The 24,437-nt window shown below is 40.0% G+C and overlaps 2 long non-coding RNA genes across 2 annotated transcripts in view; one reads left to right on the top strand and one right to left on the bottom strand.

Annotated features, from left to right (window-relative positions):
- Positions 1-805: 805 nt before the first annotated feature.
- On the bottom strand, positions 806-5,314 carry LOC144581148 (uncharacterized). Its single transcript, XR_013531679.1, has 2 exons — positions 5,024-5,314; positions 806-4,424 (listed from the first exon to the last, which is right to left on the bottom strand). It is a non-coding gene; the product is annotated as an uncharacterized LOC144581148 (long non-coding RNA).
- The window catches only part of LOC118150673 (uncharacterized), a 169,331-nt gene continuing 149,849 nt past the window's right edge, over positions 4,956-24,437 (top strand). The window contains exon 1 of the long non-coding RNA XR_013531678.1: positions 4,956-5,137. This is a non-coding gene — a long non-coding RNA (uncharacterized LOC118150673). The remainder of the gene's footprint in view (positions 5,138-24,437) is intronic.

Here is a 24,437-nt window from a genome sequence, read left to right as displayed (position 1 = left end):
AACCCTGTACTCAACATTTTCAGATAAATAAAGTCATATATATGGAAAAAATCTAAAAATAGATGTACTATATAATCCAGGGATTCAGCAATATATATACTAGATATATATTAAAAGAAAAGGAAATCAGCATGTTGAAGAGATACCTGCACTCCCATATTTATTGTAGCACTATTCACAGTAACCAAGATATGGAGTCAACCTGTGTCCATCAACAGATGAATGGATAAAGAAAATGTTGGTATATATATATATATGCAGGGGAATGTTATTTAGCCATAAAAAAAGAATGAAATGCTGTCATTTATTACAACATCAGTGTGCCTGAAGGATATTTATGTTAAGTAAAATATGTACTGAAAGTCAAAAAGTATATGTGAGAACTCATATGTGGGAGAGAATAGAACAGTGATACCAGGCTGGGAAGGGTCAGGATAGGGAAAAATAGGTAGACGTTGCTTAGTGGGTACAAAATGACAGTTACATAGGAGTAAGTTCTATTGTTCTATAGCACAGTAAGATGACTATATTTGAGAACAATGTATTGTATATTTCAAAATAGCAAGAAAAGAGAAATTTGAATGTTTCCAACACAAAGAAGTTACAACTGTTTGAGGTGATGGATATGCCAATTACCCTGATTCGATCATTACCTATCATACACTTGTATCAAAATATCACATGTACCAAAATATGTACAATTATTGTGTATCAATTAAATGTTTATTAAAGAATTTTTAAAACGTCATGTTACTAGCATAAAAACAGAAATTTAAACCAATAAAATAGAGGAGGGAGCCCAGAAATAAATCCACACATTTATTTAAAAAATGATTTTTAACAAAGTAGCCAAGAACACACAATGAGAAAAGAACAATCACTTTAATAAATGTTGTTGAAAAAACTGATATCCACATGTAGAAGAATGAAATTAGACCAAAATCTCACACCATAATCACAATTCAATTCAAAGTGAATTAAAGGCTTAAAAGTAAGACCTGAAATTGTAAAACCTCTAGAAGAAAACACAGAGGAATGCCTTCATGACATTCTTTGGGCAGCAATTTCTTGGATAGTACTCCAATAGCACAGGAAAGTAAAGCAAAAATAGGCAAATGTGATTACATCAAATTAAAAAGCTTTTGCACAGGAAAGAATAAAACAAGAAACAGAGTGAAGAGACCACCTACAGAATAGGATGACATATTTCCATACATTTGGTAAGAGGTTAATATTCAAAATGTATAAAGAACTGAAACAAATCAATAGCAAGAAAACAATTAATGAAAAAATAAGTGAAGGACCTGAATAAACAGTTATCTAAGTAAAATATACAAATGTTCAACAGATAAATTGAAAAATGTTTAATAACATATCATTCATCATTGGGAAATGCAAATTAAAACCACAATAAAATATCACTCCATACCTAGTATAATAATAATTATCAAAATGGTGAAAGATAAGTTTTGGGAAGAATTTCTGCTCTGTGTTACAAGGGGGATAATCTCATGAGAATTGGAGCAAAGGAAGGAGGTAGTCATTTTACAGCATAAACACACTTTCTCCCAATTATTCAATCAAATGTTAATCCAGGTGCTGCTGTGAAGGTATTTTGCAGTTGTAATTATAGTCACTAATCAGTTTCTGTTGAGTAAGTCAAAAGAAAGATTATCTTAGGAGGCCATGGAGTAATCAGATGGAAGCTCTTTCAAAGAAGGCTCAAGGCCTCTCTGAGAGCAGAGACTCCAAGCATCAGAAAGGAAGAAAAATTGTAAATATTTGTATGTTTGTGGATCTTCACACTCACTTTCTGGTTGCTGATTTGCTGAGTCACATGGTTGGCATGAAGTAGCGACTAAGTCTGCAATTTCTTTGCCTTTTCCCTGAACATTGTTTCAATTTCTTCAGTTCATGTTTGAGAAGTTCCACCTTCTTATGATCTTCCCTCCCTGAACTTCACGCCCTGTGGACCTTGGGCTGTCTAGCCGGCCTCCACAATTGATTGGGTAAGATAATTTCTTTTAATCTACTCCATCATCATATATATACCCACATATATAGACATACACACACACATATGTATATACATATATAAGTGTGTGTGTGTGTGTAACTGGTTCTGCTTCTCTGGTTGAACACTAACTGAACACCTTGAGAGGATACTTTATAGAAATGAGTTCAATGGGCTCCCATATTCTCTTTGTTCTGGCAGAAGATTTGGAAAAGAAAATTTTATTTGGAATTTATTTATTTATTTATTTATTTTCTTGCCTTGGCAAGAAAATACCTAAATTGTATTAAATCTATGTGCTGGTTTACATTTTATTATTGACATACAATTCACATGCCATGTAATTCACCACTTAAAAGTATACAAGTCATTGCTTTTTAGTATATTCACAAAATTGTGTATCTATTGCCACAACCAAATTTAGGAATTTTTCTAAAATTAAAGCTCCATTTCTATTAGCAATCATTTCTTACTCTGCCTTCCCCAGCCCCTGGCAACTACTAATCCACTTTGTCTCTGTATAGATTTGCCTATTCTGGCCATTTCATACAAATGGAGTCATGCAATGTGCATTTTTGTGTCTGGTTTCTTTAATGTATTATAATATTTTCAAGGTTAAATCCATGTGGTATCATGTATTTGTGCTTCATTCCATGTTATGCTAAACAGTAATTCATGGTATGGATATAGTACATTCGTTTAAACATTCACCAGTTCATGGGCATTTGGGTTGTTTCTCCTTTTAGGTTTTATGGATAATGCTGCCACAAACATTCATGCATAACTTTTGTTTAAATATCTGTTTTCAGTTATCTAGGGTACAAACTTAGCAGTGGAATTGCTGGAATGTGTGGTAATTCTGTTTTAACTTTTTGTGGAAGTGCCAAATGGCTTTCCATAATATCTACATAATTTTACTTTCCCACCAGCAGTGTATGAGTTTCAATTTCTCTATATCTTCATCACACTGTTATTTTCAATTTTGTTTTTATTCTAGCTATCCTAGTAAGTGGGAAGTGTATCTCCTTGTGAGTTTGCTTTGTATTTGCCTAAATGAATGATATTGAGCATCCTTTATGGAGCTTCTTGGCTATTTGCATGAAGAGAACAAAGGATTTGCAACCTGGCATGTTTGGATTCATCCCATAACACTCCAGTTCACCTTGGCAAAGCCATTTAGCCTCTGTGGACATTGTTTTCCTGGCACAATTACTGCTTATTGAATCTGTGTGGGTCCAGATAATGTAGACAGAAAAAAGGCTATGACTTTATTCTCTGTGTGAGGCAATGGCTATTCCTACTTTAAAGGAGGAGAAAAACAGGGAAGTATCTAGGGAGGAACAGCTGAAATTCATAGCCCAGTTCTTTTTCGGGTAATTCCACCTGGGGAGGAGAGGGACGCTCTTTTTGCTTTCCATTTTCTACAACGTGGAGTTGTGGCAGGGTCCTAACCCCTCCCCCAACTCGCCTCTAACTAGCTGAAGGCGTCTGTGTGACAAAAGCAGTCTCACCTAGGCCCATTTATTCTCCTCCCCCACCTCCAGGTAACTCCCACCCACTTCTGCCCAAACCGCAAGGGTAGAAGAGAAAAGGTCTGGGACTATCTGCCCAGCAGGTGGTCTTGCAGGGAATTGGGATGGGGTTGGGGGGCTGAGAGTGTGAATGTCAGTTGGTGGGGAATAAAATGGAGGCAGGAAATTCTGAGGAGTTGGAGGCGGTAAAAGTTCAGTTGTACTCTCCACAGGTTGGTGCAGATGCCTTGGATTTCTGTTTAAAGTATTTCTTTTAAGGTGGGTATACTGGGGAGTGGACCTGGGCAGCAGTGACTTCGGTTCTCACTTGATGCATTTCTTTATTTGTGGAGCAAAAAATTGCTTAAAAATTTTCTCAAAAAAATTGCTTAAAAATCCATCAAGTCCTAAAACATTGGGTTTGTGAAACAAAAAATAATAATAAAAGTACATCAAAGACTACATTATTAATAGAAATTAAATAAGTCCACAAAAATATCTTCACAATCAAGGTTTGGCAACCGAATAGCCTGTATGCTTCCCTTGGGAGTTCACCAGACTATTATTTTAAAAGGATCTTTATTTGCATCCCTCCCTCCCACTTAAGAAATCAGGCGCTGTTAGGACCTAAGCCCCAGTTTAACAGTCTTCTTCTCTGAGTGGTGTAATCAGGCGTTGTCTTCGTTTATCTTTATACACTGCAGGTGTCTTCATTCTGCGAATATTATTTTGCAAGAGAACAGTGTTCCCTTTTTTCAAAAGATAAAGATATCAGGCAGGCAGGGGAAACCTTCGAGTCGCTGTCACTCTTTCGAACATAGCATTTCGTCACCCACCTAGGCAGCGTGGTCGCCAATTAGCAGCGTCCCCTGGAAGGCCGCAGAAGCAGCACTGGACCCCTAGCAGTTACAGACAAAATTCAGGAAGTGACGGCACCGGCAGTGTCCAGTCTTGGGAACCAGACATTTTATTCCCCACCAACTGATCCTCACACTCTCAGCCCCATTCACCCATCCCAAGACCACCTGCTAGGCAGGTACTCCCAGACCTTTTCTCTTACTCATTCCCCCACACCTGGGGCAGGAGCAATTACGGGTTTTAATAAACTCAGGCAATATAAATGATACAAACTTACTGTTTGAAAGTACACATATTTAAATTTCTTTTAAGTCTAAATTGTTTTGCGAATATTGAACTGTAAATATTCCATTTTATTGTTCTGTCTCAATCATCGTTTGCCCTCTAGCAACAAAGAACCTTACGCTAAAGGAAAAAGATTCTACCGAGCAACTAGCCGAGGCGAAAGATTTCCCACCTGACTTTCCCGAGCCCACCTCTTCCGCCCCTTCAAGCATCTGGGACTGTCCCACTCCTCCCCTGGGCGGAGCCGACCCCACACAACCTGGATTCCCAACACCTCCCCTTCCTCTGACCTTCAGCCCCCACCCCCTCCGGGAAACAGGAGACTCTGATGATGGGGACAGGGATGGCAGCCTACCCCGTGGCATCGCGGGAGTCGATTTACCACACCAGGCGCATTGGGGTCCAGCCGTCCCCAGCGCGCATATCAGAGGTAGTCGGACTTTTCCCGCTGGTGCCCGGCCTCAGCCAGGTAGGTCTCCTTCCTTCGTCTTTCCTTTCTTTGCCTTTCCTTTCCCTGACGCTGGGGAAGATAGGGCCGGGTTTGCGTCCCGCGCGGCCTTTCTAGTGCAGAGGACCTTCCCCACCCTCCATCATGTGAGCAGCCAGAACGGGCGCGACCTTGAGCAATGGTGGCTGCAGCACGACCGGCTCAAGCATCCCGCGGGTATCTGGGAGTCCCAGAGGGCCGAGTCGGGAACCGCGTGGGCTGGTCGGGGTCTTGAGATTTGGACCACTGAATTTTCATCCCTAAGTTTTTAGTTATGGCAATTGTAGGGAGAGCCTCCTAGCAGAGTCCCTCTGGCCTTCCTTGTCCGTTGGCCTAGAAGCGTTTCTCTGTGGCCAGAGTAGGGGGCAAGCAGGAGGAGAAGGGTGCGTCCAGGGATTCTTTCGCACCACTCAGATTCCCCCCACCTACGTGATGGAAGGAGGGTACACGTGTTCTGTCCTTTGGGACTGAGTGGTGGTTAAACCATGTGGCCGCCCTGCTCACAGGTGCTGGTCTCCCCTGAATGGACCCCTACAGAGAGGACATTTCCTCCAATGAAATTTTGACCTAAAAGCAAGCAATACAGCTCCCTTTTCACGCATTTAAAGACATGGAAGGACAAGCTCCCAGATTTTCAGGGGCTCGCTGACATTTTCATCTTTTTTCAGTTCTATGAAATGGGAGAATCTGAAACGGCCATGATTATTAAGAAAGAATGAAGGTTTTTAAAGAAATAATTTCAAGTATCAAAAATTACAACAGCCAGTGGTAATAATACAAAATATAAGTTCAACAAATTATATGAAGACCAAAAAAAGTCCAAAAGGAAAGAAGGCACAATTGTCACAGTTATATTGGATATTTCTAGATGAAGATGTTGAGTGTGTGTGTGTGTGTTCCCTCTTGTTTGTGCTTTGTGTTTCTTGTTACTGATACTGAGGCAGATAATACAGGTTCCTCAGAAGAATACAGGTCATGGGTGGAAATGGATAATATGTGAAAAATTATACAACGGGTTAGTTTTTGCTTTCATTTCCCTTATGAGTAGCTAAAAGATATTTTTGTATATTTTAAGATTCTTATATGTTTTTCTCTGTGGACTCTTAATATTTATCTCTGTTGGGGGAAGGGGAGTTGAACATGCACTGTTACACATTCTGAGACCTGGCTCTACAGAAAAGGATGCTCAGAGGACCCTTGGCATTCAGTGATGCATGTGCGTGGGTGCACATACACTCACACAGTAGAAACACAATGCTAAAGCCAGACACACACACACACACACATACACACACACGCGCGCTCAGGGATAACAATGCTAGAGCCAGAGCTGCCAGGTCGTGGTCTCTGGCTTTGAAGGCAGACACCAGGCTGTCTAGTGGGGTCGTTCCCCTTTTCTAGGCTCATGGGAGATGCAGGAACTGTGGCAGTTCAGCTGCAGAATACAACAGCATGTGGAAAACCTTATGCAAGCAGTCTTTGGCCCTGGCTGAACCATGAATGACTCTGTGTGCCTGGATTCCTGATTTATGCAGCTCACCACTAGGCAGAGTGTGCAGGGATTTTTTTGTTGGCCACCAGGGTGATAGGTACATTGAATCATAAGTGTTTGGGCTGTATCCCAGGAGGTTGGTTATTTCGTGCCTCCATTTTCATTGATTTCAAATTTTTAAGTGTGTGTGTGTGTGTGTGTGTGTGTGTGTGTATTTGCTTTGATTTGCATTGATTTCAATTTTTTCAGTGTATATGTGTTTATATTTTTATATATTATATATATTTGCAACTGAGCATTTTTCTAATTTTTCCATAAGTTATTGGGGTACAGGTCATATTTGTTTACATAAGTTCTTTAGTGGTGATTTGTGAGATTTTGGTGTACCCATCACCCGAGCAGTGTACACTGCACCATATTTGTAATCTTTTATCCCTCACCTCCCTCCCACTCTTCCCCCCAATTTCCCAAAGACCACTGTATCATTCTTATGCCTTTGTATCCTCATAGCTTGGCTCCCACATATCAGTGAAAACATATGATGTTTGGTTTTCCATTCTTGAGTTACTTCACTCAGAATAATAGTCTCCAATCTCATCTAGCTCACTGCAAATGCTGTTAATTCATTCCTTTTTATGGCTGCATAGTATTCCATTATATACACCACAGTTTCTTATCCACTCGTTGACTGGTGAGCATTTGGTTTGGTTCCACAAATTTGCAATTTTGAATTGTGCTGCTATAAACATGCATGTGCAAGTATGCAAGTATCATTTTCGAATAATGACTTTTTTTTCCTCTGAGTAGATACCTAGTAGTGGGATGGCTGGATCAAATGGTAGTTCTACTTTTAGTTCTTTAAGGAATCTCCACACTGCTTTCCTTAGTGGCTGTACTAGTTTATATTCCCACCAGCAGTGTAGAAGTATTTCCTGTTTACTGCATCCATGCCAACATCTACTGTTTTTTTGATTTTATATTATGGCCATTCTTGCAAGAGTAAGGTGGGATTGCATTGTGGTTTTGATTTGCATTTCCCTTATCATTAGTGATGTTGAGCATTTTTCATATGTTTATTGGCCATTTGTATATCTTTTGAGAATTGTCTATTCATGTCCTTAGCTGACTTTTTGATGGAATTGTTTGTTTTTTTGTTTTTTTCTTACTAAGTTCATTGTAGATTATGGATATTAGTCCTTTGTCACATGTACAGATTGTGAAGATTTTCTTCCACTCCGTTGTTTTGTGTGTATACTCTGCTGACTGTTCCTTCTGCTGTGCAAAAGTTCTTTAGTTTAATTAGGTACCAGCTATTTATCTTTGTTTTTATTGAATTTGCTTTTGGGTTCTTGGTCATGAAATCCTTGCATAAGCCAATGTCTAGAAGGGTTTTTCCAATGTTATCATCTAGAATTTTTATAGTTTCAGGTCTTAGGTTTAAGTTCTTAATCCATCTTGAGTTGATTATTGGATAAAGTGAGAGATGAGGATCCAATTTTATTCCCCTACATGTGGCTAGCCAATTATCCCAGCACCATTTGTTGAAAAGTGTGTCCTTTCTCTACTGTTTTTGTTTGCTTTGTCACAGATCAGTTTGCTGTAAGTATTTGAGTTTATTTCTGTGTTCTCTATTCTGTTCCATTGGTCTATTTACCTATTTTTAGACCAGTACCACACTGTTTTGGTGACTATGGCCTTATAGTTTTGTTTGAAATCAGGTAGTATGATGCCTCCAGATTCGTTCTTTTGGCTGTCTTGCTTTGGCTATGTGGGCTCTTTTTGATTCCATATGAATTTTAGGATTTTTTTTTTCTAATTCTGTGAAGAATGATGGTAATGTTCTGATGAAGATTGCATTGAATTTGCAGATTGCTTTTGGCAGTATGGTCATTTTTACAATATTGATTCTATTCATCCATGAGCATGAGATGTGTTTCCTTTTTTTGTGTGTCATCTATGATTTTCAGCAGTGTTTTGTAGTCTCGTAGAGGTCTTTTGACTCCTCTGTTAGGTATATTTCTAAGTATTTTATTTATTTATTTATTTATTTTGCAGCTATTGCAAAAAAAGTTGAGTTCTTGATTTGATTCTCTGCTTGGTGGCTGTTGGTATAACGAAGAGCTACTGATTTCTGTACATTAATCTTGTATCCAGAAACTTTGCTGAATTCTTTTATCAATTCTAGGTGCTTCCTAGAGGAGTCTTTAGGGTTTTCAAGTTAAACAATCATATCATTAGCAAACAATGACAATTTGACTTCCTCTTTACCATTTTGGATATCCTTTATTTATTTCTCTTATCTGATTGCTCATAGGACTTCCATACTATGTTCAAAAGAAGTGGTGAGAGTAGTCATCTTTGTCTTGTTCCAGTTCTGAGAGGGAATGCTTTCAACTTTTCCCCATTCAGTATTTTGTTGGCTGTGGGTTTGTCATAAATGGCTTTTATTACATTAAGGTATGTCCTTTGTATGCTGATTTCGCTGAGAGTTTTAATCATAAAGGATGCTGGATTTCTAATGCTTTTTTTGCATTTATTGGGATGACCATGTGATTTTTGTTTTTAATTCTGTTTATGTGTTGTATTACATTTATTGACTTGTGTATGTTAAACCATGCCTGTATCCCTGGTATGAAACCCACTTGATTGGGGTAGATTATGTTTTTGTTATATTGTTGGATTTGGTTAGCTAGTATTTTGTTAAGGATTTTGGCATCCATGTTTGTTTATTAAGGATATCACTCTGTAGTTTTCTTTTTTGGTTGTGTCCTTTTCTAGTTTTGGTATTAGGGGGATGCTGGCTTCATAGAATGAATTAGGGAAGATTTCTGGTTCCTTCTTTATCTTGTGGAACAGTGTCAAAAGGATTGGTACCAATTCTTCTTTGAATGTCTGGTAGAATTCTGCTGTGAATTCGTCTAGTCCTGGACTGGACTTTTTTGGTTGGTAGTTTTTTTTTTCCTTTTGAGACAGAGTCTCGCTCTGTCACTCAGCCTGGAGAGCAGTGGTACAATTTCAGTTCATTGTAACCTTTGCCTGCTGGGTTCAAGCAATTCTCCTGACTCAGCCTTCTGAGTAGCTGGGATTACAGGGATGCACCACCATGCCCGGCTAATTTTTTGTGTTTTTAGTCGAGATGGGGTTTCTCCATGTTGGTCAGGCTGGTCTTGAACTCCTGACCTCGTGATCTGCCCGCCTCAGCCTTCCAGAGTCCTGGGATTACAGGCATGAGCCACCATGCCCAGCCCAGTAATTTTTTAATTACCATTTTAATCTCACTGCTTGTTACTGATCTGTTCAGAGTATCTAATTCTTCTTGATTTGAGCTAGGAGAGTTGTATTTTTCCAGAAATGTATCAGTCTCTTCTAGGTGTTATAGTTTATGTGCATAAAGATGTTCATAGTAGCCTTGAATGATTTTTTGTATTTCAGTGGTGTCAGTTGTAATATCTCCTGTTTTTGCTTATTAGTGAGGTTATTTGGATTTCCTCTCTTCTTTTCTTGGTTTACCTTGCTAATTGTCTATCAATTTTATTTATCTTCTCAGAGAACCAGCTTTTTGCTTCATTGATCTTTTGTAATTTTTTTTTTGTTTCTATTTTATTTAGTTCCGCTCTGATCTTGGTTATTTCCTTTCTTCTGCTGGGTTTGGGTTTGGTTTGTTACTGTCTCTCTAGTTGCTTGAAGTGTGAGCTTAGGTTGTCTATTTGTGCTCCTTCAGACTTTTTGAAGTAGGTGTTTATGGCTATAAACCTTCCTCTTATTACCGCCTTTGCTGTATTTCAGAGGGTTTGATAGATTGTGTCATTATTGTCATTCATTTTGAAGAATTTTTAAATTTTCGTCTTGATTTCATTTTTGACCCAATGCTCATTCAGGAGCAGGCTATTTAATTTTCATCTAACTGCATTCTTTTGAAGGTTCCTTTTGGAGTTGATTACCAGTTTTATTCCACAGTGGTCTGAGAGAGTGCTTGATATAATTTCAATTCTTTTAAGTTTATTGAGGCTTGTTTTATGACCTATCATATCATCTATCTTGGAAAAAGTTACATGCCCAGTTGAATAGAATGTGTATTTTTTGGTTGTTGGAGGAAATGTTCTGTATATAGCTGTTAAGTCCATTTGTTCCAAGGTATAGTTTAAATCCATTGTTTCTTTGTTGACTTTCTGTTTTGATGACCTGTCTAGTGCTGTCAGTGGAGTATTGAAGTCCCCCGCTATTATTTTGTTGCTATCTGTCTCATTTCTTAGGTCTATTAGTAACTGTTGTATAAATTTGGGAGCTCTAGTTTTAGCTGCATATATGTATAGGGTTGTGATATTTTTCTGGACAAAGCCTTTTACCATTATATACTATCCCTCTTTATCTCTTTTAACCACTGTTGCTTTAAAGTTTCAGAGTATCTAATTCTTCTTGATTTGAACTAATATAAGATATATTTTGTCTAATATAAGAATAGTTACCCCTACTCACTTTTGATGTCCATTTGCATGAAATGCCTTTTTCCACCACTTTATGTGAGTCCTTATATGTTAAATGAGTCTCTTGAAGGCAGAAGATAGTTGGTTGGTGAGTTTTTACCCATTCTGCAGCTCTGTATACTTTAAGTGGAGCATTTAGGCTATTTGCATTCAATGTTATTATTAAAATATGAGGTACCATGCTTTCATCATGCTTTTTGTTGTCTGTATACGTTAGTGCTTTTGGTTTTTTGTTTTTGCTTTTTTTTTACAGAAAAATCAGAATTAAATTTTATTTCACATTGATAGAAACCATGAAAAACATTTACATTTTCCCATGTTACAGCACATTTCAACAGAATATTTTATGCCATAAATAATATCTTGCTGATTTATAGAACTGAAACAGCAGTTTATGTTCTTCAAGGTAAAGAAAAATGACATAGCAAATGACTGTTTCAACTTGGGTTTTTTGTTTGTTTGTTTTATAGGTCCTGCATGATTTATTCTTGAAAGAGGTTCTGTTTTGATGTGTTTCCAGGATTTATTTCAAGATATAGAGCCCTTTTGAGCAGTTCTTGTAGTGGTGGTTTGGTAATGGTGAGTTCTTTCACTCAGCATTTGTTTTTCTGAAAACAACCGTATCTTTTCTTCATATGTGATGCTTAGTTTCTCTGGATACAAAATTCTTGGCTGATAATTGTTTGAGTAGGCTGAAGATAGGGCCCAGATCTCTTCTAGCTTGTAGGGTTTCTGCTGAGAAGTCTGCTGTTAATCTGACAAGTTTTCCTTGATAGGTTTCTTGGTGCTTCTATCTCACAACTCTTGCAATTCTTACTTTCATCTTAACTTTGGATAACCTGATGAAAATGTGCCTAGGCAAAGATCTTTTTGTGATGAATTTCCCTGGTGTTTTTTGTGCTTCTTATATTTGGATATCTAGGTCTCTAGCAAGGTTAGGGAAGTTTTCCTCTATTATTTCCCAAAATACGTTTTCCAGGCTTTTAGAATTCTCTTCTTCCTCAGGTATGCTAATTATTCTTAGTTTTGGTTTTTTAACACAATCCCAGACTTCTTGGAGACTTTTTAGATATTTTATTATTCTTTTTACTTTGTCTTTGTTGAATAGAGTTAATTCAAAGACCTTGTCTTGGAGCTCTGAATTTCTTACTTTTACTTGTTTAATTATATTACTGAGACTTTCCAGAGCATTTCAGATTTCTAAAACTGTGCCTGAAGTTTCCTGTGTTTTTTATTGTTTTTTCTTTAAGCCATCTATTTTCATGAATATTTCTCCCCTCACTTCTTGTATGATTTTTTTATTTCCTTGTAATGGGCTTCAACTTTCTCTGGTCCCTCCCTGATTAGCTTAATAACTAACTTCTGAATTCATTTTCAGCTAAATCAGGGATTTCTTCTTGGGTTGGATCCATTGCTGGGAAACTAGTGTGATTTTTCAGGGATGTTGAAGAGCCTGATTTTGCCATATTACCAGGGTTGGTTTTCTGGTTCTTTCTCATTTGGGGAGGCTCTGTCAGAATGAAGATCTAGGGCTGAAGTCATTGTTCAGATTCTTTTGTTCCATGGGGTGTTCCCTTGATGTATTACTCTCCTCCTTCTCCTATGCATATGACTTCCTATGAGCCAAACTGCAGTGATCGTTGTCTCTCTTCTGGGTCTAGCCACCCAGTTAGTCTACCTAACTCCAGGCTGGTCCTGGAGGTTGTCTGCAGAGTCCTGTGATGTGAACTGGCTATGGGTCTCTCAGCCATGGATACCGGTGCCTGTTCCATTGGAGGTCGTGGAGGGTGCAATGAACTCCATGAGGGTCCTTAGCTTTGGTGGTTTAATGCTCTATTTTTATGCTGGTTGACCTCCTGCCAGGAAGTGGTGCTTTCCAGAAATCATCAGCTATAGTAGTGTGGAGAGGGACTGGTGGTGGGCAGGGCCCTAGAACTCCCAGGATTATATGCCCTTTGTCTTTCACTACCAGGGTGGATAGGGAAGGACCATCAAATGGAGGTGGGGCTAGATATGTCTGAGCTCATAGTCTCCTTGGATGGGTCTTGCTGCAGCTGCAGTGGGAGATGGGGGTAAGATTCTCACATCATTGGAGTTGTGTACCTAGGAGGAATATGGCTGCCTCTGCTGAGTCATGCAGGTTGTCAGGAAAGTGGGGAAAACCAAGCAGTCACAGGCCACACCCAACTCCTACACAAACTGTAGGGCCAGAATCACTCCCACTGTGTGCCGCCCCCACCACCACCACCACCAAACAGCCCTGAGTCTGTTTCCAGGTGGAGGGCAAGTTGGGCTTGAAAACTTGCTCAAGGCTATCTGCTTCCCAGCTGGAAAAGAAAAGTTCTTCCCCACTCCTGTGAAGTCTGCAAGCCCAGTTCATACCCTCCCTGAGTTCTGGCCAGGAAGCTTCTCCTCCCATTTAAATTGTTACAAAGTTCAGCTAGGGAATTACTTCTCCCTGTAGAGATTTACCCTCTGCTACTCTGGCCACCCTCCCAATGGATCCCTGTGGTGCCAAGCAGGTATGGGCTGCTTGGGGACCCAGTGAGTTCCCAGGGCCTCTCTGCTTCTTCCTCTACCCTTGCATTTCACTTGTCTCTCTAACTTGACTCAGCTCCAGGTAAAGTCAGAAACTTCTCCTGCAAACAGACATTCGGCTTCTCCAGTGGGGGGTGTATGTTTGGGAGAGGAGGGTCTCCCTTTCCCACTTAAGCAGTTGGGGTACTCACAGTATTTGCCGTGTCTCCCAGGTCCTGCAGGTTCACTTTGCCCCCTTTGGAGGGTCTGTGGATCCTCTTGGGATTGCTGGTTTGTTCCTGCAGTCTATCTGGAGCTAAAATTCACAATGCAAGCCCCTGCATGCTACTCTGTCTGGAGCTCCAATCTAGTCCTGCCCCCTGTCTGCCATGAGGCTATCTCCTGATTTCAATTTTTAAAAAATCTGTCTTGATTTCATCATTGACCCAAAGATCTCTTTTTAGAAAAGTGTAAACTCTTTTCAGGAGTGCTCTAAGAAAGGAAATTTACAGAAAATGAAATACTGCATATTCTCACTCATAGGTGGGTGATGAACAATGAGAACACATGGACACAGGGAGGGGAGCACTACACACTGGGGTCTATTGGGGGGAATAGGGGAGGGACAGCGGTGGGGGGGAGCTGGGGAGGGATAGCATGGGGAGAAATGCCAGATGTGGGTGAAGGGGAGGAAGGCAGCAAATCACACTGCCACGTGTGTACCTATGCAACTATCTTGCATGTTCTGCACATGTACCCCAAAACCTAAAGTGCAATAAATATAAAAATAAAGAAAGGAAGTTTAAATATCATCAAGTATGTGTTAGCTAAAAAAAACTACATTTTTTTTCTCAACATTGAGAATTCTGTGGTAAACATAAGTAGAGCTGGGCCATCCTAGGGACACTGCTAGAAGACATTCTAGATTTGGTAAATCCTTTAGTGCAGAGGTTTGAACAAAGTTTTCATGTGCCAAGTATTCTGAGATCTTATATCTAGCTGACCTAAAAGTAGGACTGTCATAAGTTGGGTCCTCAGGCCCTGTTGTCTTGGGATGGCAGTTTCTCATCACATTTCATGCCAGTCCTGATGCCTCAGGGCTGCCACTGTTTGTATCTAGCTGACTGAGACCTCAAGGTTAAATTATATTACAGTGAGAATGCCCAAGACAGAATGTTCCCACTGGTCCTAAGTAGATTTGACTTCAACTGTGCTCCCAGACTAAAGACATTTCCTATAGTCTTGACCAGATCCAGTGTTAAAGATAGAGCCATGGGTAGATATGTTTGGATCCATTCCTAGTGTTACATGATGGGGGGAAATGTATATTTCTCTGACAGGAAGCTAAAGACCATTCTACCAGAAAGATGGCCTGCACACTGGAGAGGACAAACTGTGAGAGTTAGGAGTCACTTAGTGACAATAACTTTAATGCTAGTTGGCATTTTTTTCAGTGGCAAATGATGGAGGAAGAGGTAACTGAGTGGATGGCACCAAAGGGCATGTTAACATTTCTGGTAAAATACTCCCATCTAAAGGAAACTCCTTCCCAAACCAGTCACTCCTCTTCCCCACTTTCATCTTCCCCCCACTTTCTACTTTTCTCCCACACTGACTCACCTCACCACCCCCACCCTTCCCTATCAAACCTCACTATGGTGTATTGGAAATGGAATACAAAGTACTAGGCCAAACTGTGGGGGGACACACAGTAGTACCACACTCCAATATGTATATATAAAGCATCTCCTGGGAACAGCTCGAACTTTGGAACTTCCTAGCACAGGCACCAGGAAGAGACAACCAGCCAGGGAGCCTGAGCTGAAAGGCACAGGAAGCCCAGGCTAGTGACTCTGGTGACCATCATGTTTATTCAAAACTGTAGTAGCATATCCCAAAATTGTATGTTCACCTGAAGTTTGAGACCCACCCCCACCATGGGACAGTGGGATGCTGTTCGCCTTTGACCTCCTGGTCAAGCTGACCTTGCAGTGACCCATGAGAATGTCCAAGTGCAAATGTCTCCTGGAGAGCAGGGGCTGGGCTCTGATTCTACTGTGTGCTCAATCTTCTCTTCCCTGAGGGCTCCACCATCCTCCCATGCTAAACGCATAGTTAGGGATCTGTTTAGGTTGGGTCCATCCCTAGGGCAATTCAAGGGGCCCGCTTCCCTGTTTGTCAGGAAGGCAGGCTAAGAGGACCCCCCCCCCCGCAAGGCCAATCTCCTCAGGTCAGGGTCCCACAGGTGGCCCAAAATGGACAAGATGATGAGTGACCATATTTGGAGCGTGATTGGCATTTTTTCCTCAGCAAGGGGCAGAGGGAGTGGACCTGGGGGAAGGGCAGGTGGACATTTCTGGAGCAACACTGCCATCAAGGGGAATTGTTTGGCAATCCCACACACCCTTGCCTGTGCTTGCCTGGGGAGAAGTGGTTTGGGAGTGCAGTGGTTTGGCACTGGCAGGACTAGGGCCAGTGCCTGGATGGATCCAAGCTCTCTGGAGGCCCAAGGGAAGTGGGGCCTGTGGCTGGGTCAGGCTATGGAAGCCCCAGAGATAGGCACTAGCATGAGCTGGCCAGCCAGGACACCTGGCATGTCCCGTACAGGAAGCCATGGCTTGAAAGCTTGGTGGTTGCCATGATCTGGGTGACACTAATGGAGGCCTCAGCCAAGGAGCTTTCATTCAGGGTTGTGGGCAGTTTGCCTGGTTCCCCTGTTTTTGACAGCAGTGGGTGTGATGACCTAGCTGGGTCCTCAGCCCCAGGAGGCTCTCTTAGCCACAGTGCACAGCAGTGAGGATGGCCCATTCCCTGTGTTAACAGTGAAGGGTGCCCAGGTTTTTAGCATCTTGATAAATGAATTGGACAAAATGCACAAACAAATCAAAGAAAGAAGGGAACAATAAAAACAGATTTATTGAAAATGAAATTACACTCCACAGGGTGGGAGTGGGCTCGAGCATCGGGGTTCAAGAGCCCCATTACAGAAATTTCTAGGGTTTAAATACCCTCTAGAGGTTTCCATTGGTTATTTGGGATATGCTTTATGTAAATGAAAAGGATGAAGTAACACTACAAAGTTATTTACTCGTTTTATGCCCTACGTAAATAGGGTATTACCTGTCATAGCTGAAGTGTTTCCATTTGATTTAGTTCTCAAAAGCCAGCATGAATTGACCTTATGTTTCCTGCCTCCAGACCCTATTCTCCTACCTCATTTCCCCCTGAAAGGTGTGATCCCCATAAATCTTTATGGGAGGTGGAGGGACTGATGGTCTTTCTTCTGTAACTGCTTCATGCTAGCTTGGGATGTAGTCCCTACCTATTGGGGATTATGGAACTCTCACCCTGCTCTGTCTAGTGGAGGCAGGGTAGCTTCTTAATGGCCAGGGGTGATGTCTTTACCTGGAACTTCCTGGAACCTTTGTTGCATGATCATCTGAAGCTTGATGTTCTCTGTGAGAATAAATGAATTTGGTTAAAAGATTTAATGGGAACTTCAGGTGGTGTCTACATATGCTGTCAGAAATGTTTGTTTTTATATCCTGAGACTTTGCTGAAGTTGCTTATCAGTTTCAGGAGTTTTTGGTTCTACTTGGTTTAGTAGCTTTATACAAGGAAATTTGGTTCTATGGTTTACAAGAACTTGACATTGTTAGAAGCAAAGTTTTCAGTGCCACAAAAATAAATAGCACTTGAACATAACTTTTCTCAGCAAGGCAATTTTTACTTCTATATAAGCTTGTGTCTCATGGATGGAGCAGGGAGCACACCAGAACAGGGGAGGGTAAGGGGTTCTTATCCCTGACTCAGGTAGCCCCTACTGCTGTATTGTTCCCCTATTGGCTAGGGTTCAGCTGCACAGTCTAAGCTAATTCCAATTGGCTATTTTGGAGAGAGCAAGGGTACAAGCCAGAGTGGCGTGGGGTAAGCAGTTTAGGTGGGAAAGACAGTTACAGAACAGGTAACTAAAGACAACTCAGGTCAAAGCAGGTGACCAAGGGTGAGTCAGGACAGAGCAGGTAACCAGGAGAACAGATGTGAGCTACTGATAAGAGCTGGCAGGTAGGTTGTTTACTGAAAGTAGGGGCAAGAGGACAAATAGAATAAGGAAGTTATACTTTAAAATGGAGAACAAAGAATAGGAGAACTGAACATACTAACATACTGATTTTTTGTAGAGAAATTTTAGAATTTATTATATTTCACAATGTAATCATAATTATGATTGATAGCATATACTTATACATATTAGAATTTTAGAAATTCCATACAATATTGGAACATTTATTAATAGTATTTACTAAAATATAACCTGAAGATGATTAAACTTTTTTTTTATTTTGACAATGCTTCCCATGTAACTAAACATGTCAAAGAGATAAAAGACCATTTTAAAGCTGAAATTCAATTTTGGGAAGCCTATTAAATATGTTAAAGGGTTTTAAATATTTAAATTCCCATTTCTTCTTATAATCCTTTACCAAAAACACATTTCACTTTTCTTACACACTTTGCCTGTAAAATTGTTTCTAGTAGTCTCAATGACATGTTATAACGGTGACTCTTAGCAATTTTAATGTAAACCCTGGTAAGTTATGTTAATTATGTAGTAGGTACTGATAAGGTTTGACTGTTTCCAACATAGCTAGGGGTGTGGCCAGCTCCACATATTTTTAGGCCTTGTAAAGTGGGCAAGGCAAACCATTTTCAAGATCCAAAAAAGCAGTTTATGACCTTAAAGCATTTAGCAAACCTAATATTTGAACATAATTTAGACCACATGTTTACATTTTGAAGATATGTGCATTTTACCAATAATCTTTAAAACTGTTTTTTATTTCCCAAAGATTACTTAAGTCATATGAAATAAATAAGAGGTCTTACACTTTTTATATTTCTGACAAAATATTTGATTTAAGCTCTTATTAAACCAATTAATTAAACTCTGTTATATTACACAGACAACACATATAAATACACAGAAGACAAAGGACTCGTTCCCTGGGCCAGAAATTGAACCTTAAAGCCAGGCCACCATTGTGAAAAGAGAAAGCATGGCCACATGATTACAAGGTCAAGTTCCCAAGGACATGACTGACCAATTTGCTGAGCCATCTTGAACAATAAGCCTGGGGTCCTAGGCACACATTTTATCCTAAGGTACCCCTCTTTATGACAGAGCAATACAGAAAGACACATAAAACACATCAGACTCACTACAGCTTAAGACTAGCCTCAGAATTTTTATTAATTAAAACTTTACAGAGAATAAAAACTTTTACTATTCATTTAACAGTTGGCACAGAGAGAGGCCAGAGTCTGACTGGTAAGAAATTTTTGCCCTTTTGCCAGCATGCTAGGTTTATGGGTTCTCTCTCCCTGAGCCATTCCTGCTTTACTGTATGTAAATAAACACCTTGCCATGAATTAAGAATATTCACAAATAGTTTACAAATTTGGTAGAAATAAGGCAGAGAGAGAAATATGACTCAAATTCTGTTTATTAAAGTGTACTCAACACACTTACAATATCAGGAAGCCTAAAATCCAAACAGTTAGTTTAAGGTTAAAAAGCTGGCATGCTCCATCAATTTCTGTGGGCCTGACAAAGGTAGCCTAGGAATTCCAGACACATGAAACAAATGATGACTTGCTAGAAATGCATAAGAAACAACTATTCACAGAAACAAAGGCCTTCCACTAGAAACTAATATATATATAAAATAATCTATATTTATAATCTATATTATGGTAATTAAATATATTAATATTAATATATTAATGTGTATTGTATTACTATATTAATAAATATTTAATATACATATGTATGTGGTTTTACACATGCATACACAAGCAAAGCTAGAAAAGAATAAACAGCAAATGAATTAAAATTAGAAGCAAAACAAACAGGAAATCAACCTTAAACTTTTCTTACTTAATCTACCCTGGAGGCTACAGTGTTACCCAGGGCCCCAAAATCCCACATAGTATTTTATTTCTGATACACAATTCAGTATTCTTAAGTTCACCAATAACTTCATGCATCCTGTGCAATCAAGAAGCTCACTTTAGGCATATGACCAATAAGTGCTTCTGACACTATCCACGCAAAACAATAAACATAGTGTAAAGCAATGCAAGCATTTATGTAAAATTTGGCTCCATGCTAAATCCAACTTCATGCTATTAAAAAAAATTGCCCAACTGCCAATGCATTTCTTTACAATAATACTTATTTTACTTTAATCAGAACTAAGAGGTTTAACTATGAAAATGTTAGGTAGCCAAATGTCTTCAATTCTCTGTCAGGTTCTAAAGAGTATTTTATTATCTTATCCTTAGTAACCTAATACCTTAGTGAAACCCTAAAAAGCAAGAAATCCTGAATTATCAGATATGGACACTTATAGATAAGAACAATTTCACAATTTTTTGAAACATTTCCCCATATCACAACTCTTTCTTAATTTGAAATGACCAAGATATTAAATGTTCATCAAAAATAATTTTAAGGTTTTAATTTACACAAAAAGTTTACCTAAAATGTTTATCCCTTACACCATACTCAATTCATTAACTTTTAACAATTTATCTAGATTACTTCTGTAAACTGACATATTAGACATTATCATTTAAAGTTGGTTGTTTCCTTGTTAACCATGTTTTCAATAGCCAGTGAATACCAGGTGCTCACATAAAACTAAGTAAGAGTCTCAAAGTTAAATACATAGGTATTTTTGCCAGTAACTCAGAAGATTTTGCTAACATTAAATTACTCTCATTTAAAAGAAAAAATGGAGCACTCAAACCAAGATAAGTCTAGGGGGGCTAGGTTTATAGTTTTATAACCTTCTATGCCAAACACTGACATCTCAAAATATCTGGCAAAGACGAACATAAAATTTACACAAAAATGTAAGCTGATAATTCTGAAGGCATTTCTAATTTTATTTTACTAATAACTGTAAAGCCAGCTTGTTTAGTCAAGTTATACTTGTTATGTAAATTTGAAAATTGCTTAGACTTTTTACCTAATTTATGAGCACTCTTACTTACAAGCCAACTGGGTAGATACAACATATAACAATAAGTGTACATGCAAATAAACACATCTGTGTATATATATACACACACACATAAATGAAGATCCAATGCCTTGGAACCCTAGCCATGAGATAGCAATAAAAGCTCACTGATTTTATTTTGTTGGTCCTAATAAATATTCCAGTGACGGCTGTAAACCAAAATTTTTGGTAAAGCAGTTTTCATGGCAGTTTGATTTTTAAAGGTCAAACCTCCCCAGAGTTCAGTGAACACTGGGGCCAAACAGCACCGACAGAGAGCATCACATGTTAACCAGGCCCCCTGCTTAAAACAGCAGCACAAAACCCTAATACACACAATGCCATCCCACTTTCCCATTCAACAATAAACTCCAGATTCCAAATAATATTGGGGCCAAACAGTATTGCAACTCAGAAAGAAAATTCTAAGGAGGGCTTATACTAGACACCAGAACCTTTGCCAAGGGCATCCCCTTACAGAGGTTTAGATCCAGAGGATTCCCCCAAAATATCCCCCTTTGGGGTACAATCTTAGTGTGTCAGAGGTCTCTGACCTTAGGTGGGCACCAGTGCCACTTGCATATTTTCTTTCCAGAGGTGATGGCCTACTACGAGCTTTCCTTTTGGGAAGAAGGCCTTGACTTCCAGTATCCTTATATTTTGATAAGGCCATGCTTTCCCATGTTTTCTGTTCCACTAGCAATATAGGAACTGGGTGGGCTTCTTTTGTCTTTAGCCAGTTGAGTAGGGTAAGGAAATAATTTAGCATAAAAAAAAAGATTCAAGTCTCCTAAAACACCTTCGAGTTTGTTTAGAACTGCACCACACTACGGATTATAACCAGGGGATGGGAGGCACTCACTGTTCCCCAATATTATATGTTTGTTTCCAGGTTGTTGGGCTCTCACTGACCCAAGAATGAGTAGGAGACCCTGGCGGCAGTGATATTGTTCAAGTAAATATCAGAGCCAAAGAGTTTTGCAGGAAAGGGATTTATTAAGCAGAGAGAGACAAAGAGAAATAGGGAAAGAGAGAAAGCCAGCTCCTATACTGTTGTTGGAGGGGATCCCAGAGAGGGAAATCCACACAGGTAAGGGGCAAGGGGTCTTTTAATCTGGAAGTTACTCCCGCCCCATTCAAGTTCTTGTCCCATGAGAGGAGTTCCTTCAAACTTCTGTTGGAGTGGTTGATCTTTGATTTTGACATCCGATTGGCTGTTCAGGCCACAGTCCTCCTACAGCTTTTTGTGGGCTTTCTAAACAAAGGGAGCTCACCTGGGCAGTCTGCCTTCCTGTGCATGGGGAAAGTTAGACAAAGAACTCTAGGATCCCAGATGGAGATGTGAAAGAAAGCAGGTCAGGCATATCATTGGGAAGTTCTTGCCTTTGAAACCACACCCCTTGTGGACCCAGGAAGAGACGTTAATACATTCCCTAATTCCCCCCTCTGAACAGGAAAGACCAACTGCTGTTGGGACATGGGTTTAGATCACTCTTTAGCTACTTCCTGCTGAATTGGGGCATAGAAGGGGCCCTGCAGTAGAGGTTTCCTCCAGAGGGGAATCTTTCAGCGCTGCAGGTTGATCCAGAGGTCCACAATAGAGCTTATGAGCCAAGGGCATCTGGGATTTCAGTTGCAGGATTATCTGTGGCCTTATGGTTTTAATTCTAGAATAAATGAATGTGACAAGAAGGATAAAGATGAAAAGCCCAGAAGCCAGCAAATATAGAATGGTTATAAACAGGCCTAGGAGAGGATAGAGCCAAGACAGCCAGCTGTTAAACAAGCTCCATGATACTGTTTCTTCAAGCCCTGTGTTCGATTGATCCCTGAGTTCTTTAACTTTGTTTAAAACAACATTTAATGGGTTTACAAAGTAGCAGCATTTCTTCCTAGAAAGAGACGGGTTTCCTCTCTCTCAGCTGTTAGCAGATTTAAGGCCCCTTTACCTTGAAGAGCTATGGCAGCTTAAGAGTTAAGCTGTTCTGCAGAGTGAGCTGCCTTTGCAAAGAGAATTAGCAACCTTTTTTATGTTATTATTTAACTCCTGCGATGGCTTATTAAAACTGAGTAGAGGTAGTAACTTTTCTAAAGCCAGTACCAAGTTTTCCTGTTATTCTGGCTTTCCACCTCCCCCCAACTATGAAAGGGATAATTGGAGTTTGAGAGATAGCAAAGTTCAGAGTTATACTCCTGTTAGGCTGGGATGGAAATTAGACTCATGAGTAGTTACTTTCCTGGGGATCTTGTCAGAAGAGCAAACTTATATCCTCTAATGGCTCGCAGGTGTATGAAGGGTCGTCTCCCGGTACTTCAGGCTGTGGAGTAGAGGGCTTATGATTTTCTCCAGGAGGTGTTGAAGGCTTCAATCGAGTGTGATGAATCCATGAGTCACTTCCTGCCACCTTAACTGCTGTTGGGATAGACAGAATAATGGAAAATGGTCCTTCCCAAGATGGACCTAGAGAGGGAGGGTCTGAGGGGAGAGACTTAACAAGCACCAAGTCTCCAGGGCAGAACAACTCTTTCCCTTTCTCCCTAGGGTGTGCTTCAGTTCAGGTAAGGTTCTAAGAGCCTGTTTGTACTTAGCCAAGGAGGTAGTATCTTTTATTAGATCTGCTGTTTCCTTGTCTAATACAAGATCATTAGTAAGAAAGGGCTGTTCATAAAGCAGCTCATAGGGCTGAGTCTTGTTTTCTGAGGAGAGTTTCGAGCCCTTAAGAGTGCTGTTGGTAATAGGGAAGGCCACAAGAGGTGGGTTTCCTTTGCCAGTTTCTTTAGGTATCTCTTAAGAATTTCATTCATCTGTTTTACTTTCCCTGAGGACTGAGGCCTCCAAGAACAGTGGAGATGATACTGTATTCTTAACGCCCTGGAAATTCCTTGGTTCACTGCAGCTTTGAAGGCAGGGCCATTATTGCTTTGAAGACAGCGAGGGAGTCCAAATCTAGGGATTATTTCATTAATCAGGACTTTTATTACCTCTTGGGCTTTCTCTGTTCTACAGGGGAAAGCCTCAACCCAGTTTGTGTAGGTATCTACACATAGTAGCAGATATTGATATCCCCAAGACTTAGGCATATGGGTAAAGTCCATTTGCCCATCCTCACCTGGGTAATGACTGGCTCACTGTTCCCTGGGAGGAGCTTTGTGATGTGCCAAAGGATTATTTTCTGGCATATTTCACATCCTTTGACTATTTGTTGGGCAGCCTTAAAGAGACCTTTCTCTGTAAATATAGATTTGGCCATTCGATGTGTATTCTCTATACCCATATGGAAGGTTTGATGCAGGGTTTTAACTGCTTTCCACTGGCTGGCAGCAGGTAGGAGCACTTTTCCTTCCTCAGTAGCTAGCCATCCTGAAGGAAGAAGATTATGTCCCTGGGAGATTGTCCACTCTACCTCTTCTGATGAGTATTGAGGTTTAGTTCCCTGAAGATTGTTTTCCCATATTAAAGGTCCTTCTATAAATTCTTGTCTAGCTGCCATTTTTGCTTCTAGGTGAGCTCGGCGATTGCCCTCTGCTTCCTTCTCATCTCCTTTCTGGTGACCCCAGCAATGTGAGACTGCCACCTCTTTCAGTTCTTGGACAGCTTGTAATAAGTCTAAAATTTCCTTATGATATTTAATGGGAGTTCCTGCCGAGGTTAGGCCTTCTCTTTCCTTCCATATGGCAGCATGAGCATGCAGAACTAGGTAAGTGTATTTGGAATCCGTGTA

The sequence above is a fragment of the Callithrix jacchus genome, chromosome X, assembly GCF_049354715.1.
Source record: "Callithrix jacchus isolate 240 chromosome X, calJac240_pri, whole genome shotgun sequence".
Classification (NCBI taxonomy): Eukaryota; Metazoa; Chordata; class Mammalia; order Primates; family Cebidae; genus Callithrix; species Callithrix jacchus.
The sequence above is the reverse complement of the archived record's forward strand: the minus strand, read 5'-3'. Positions and strand labels throughout refer to the sequence as shown.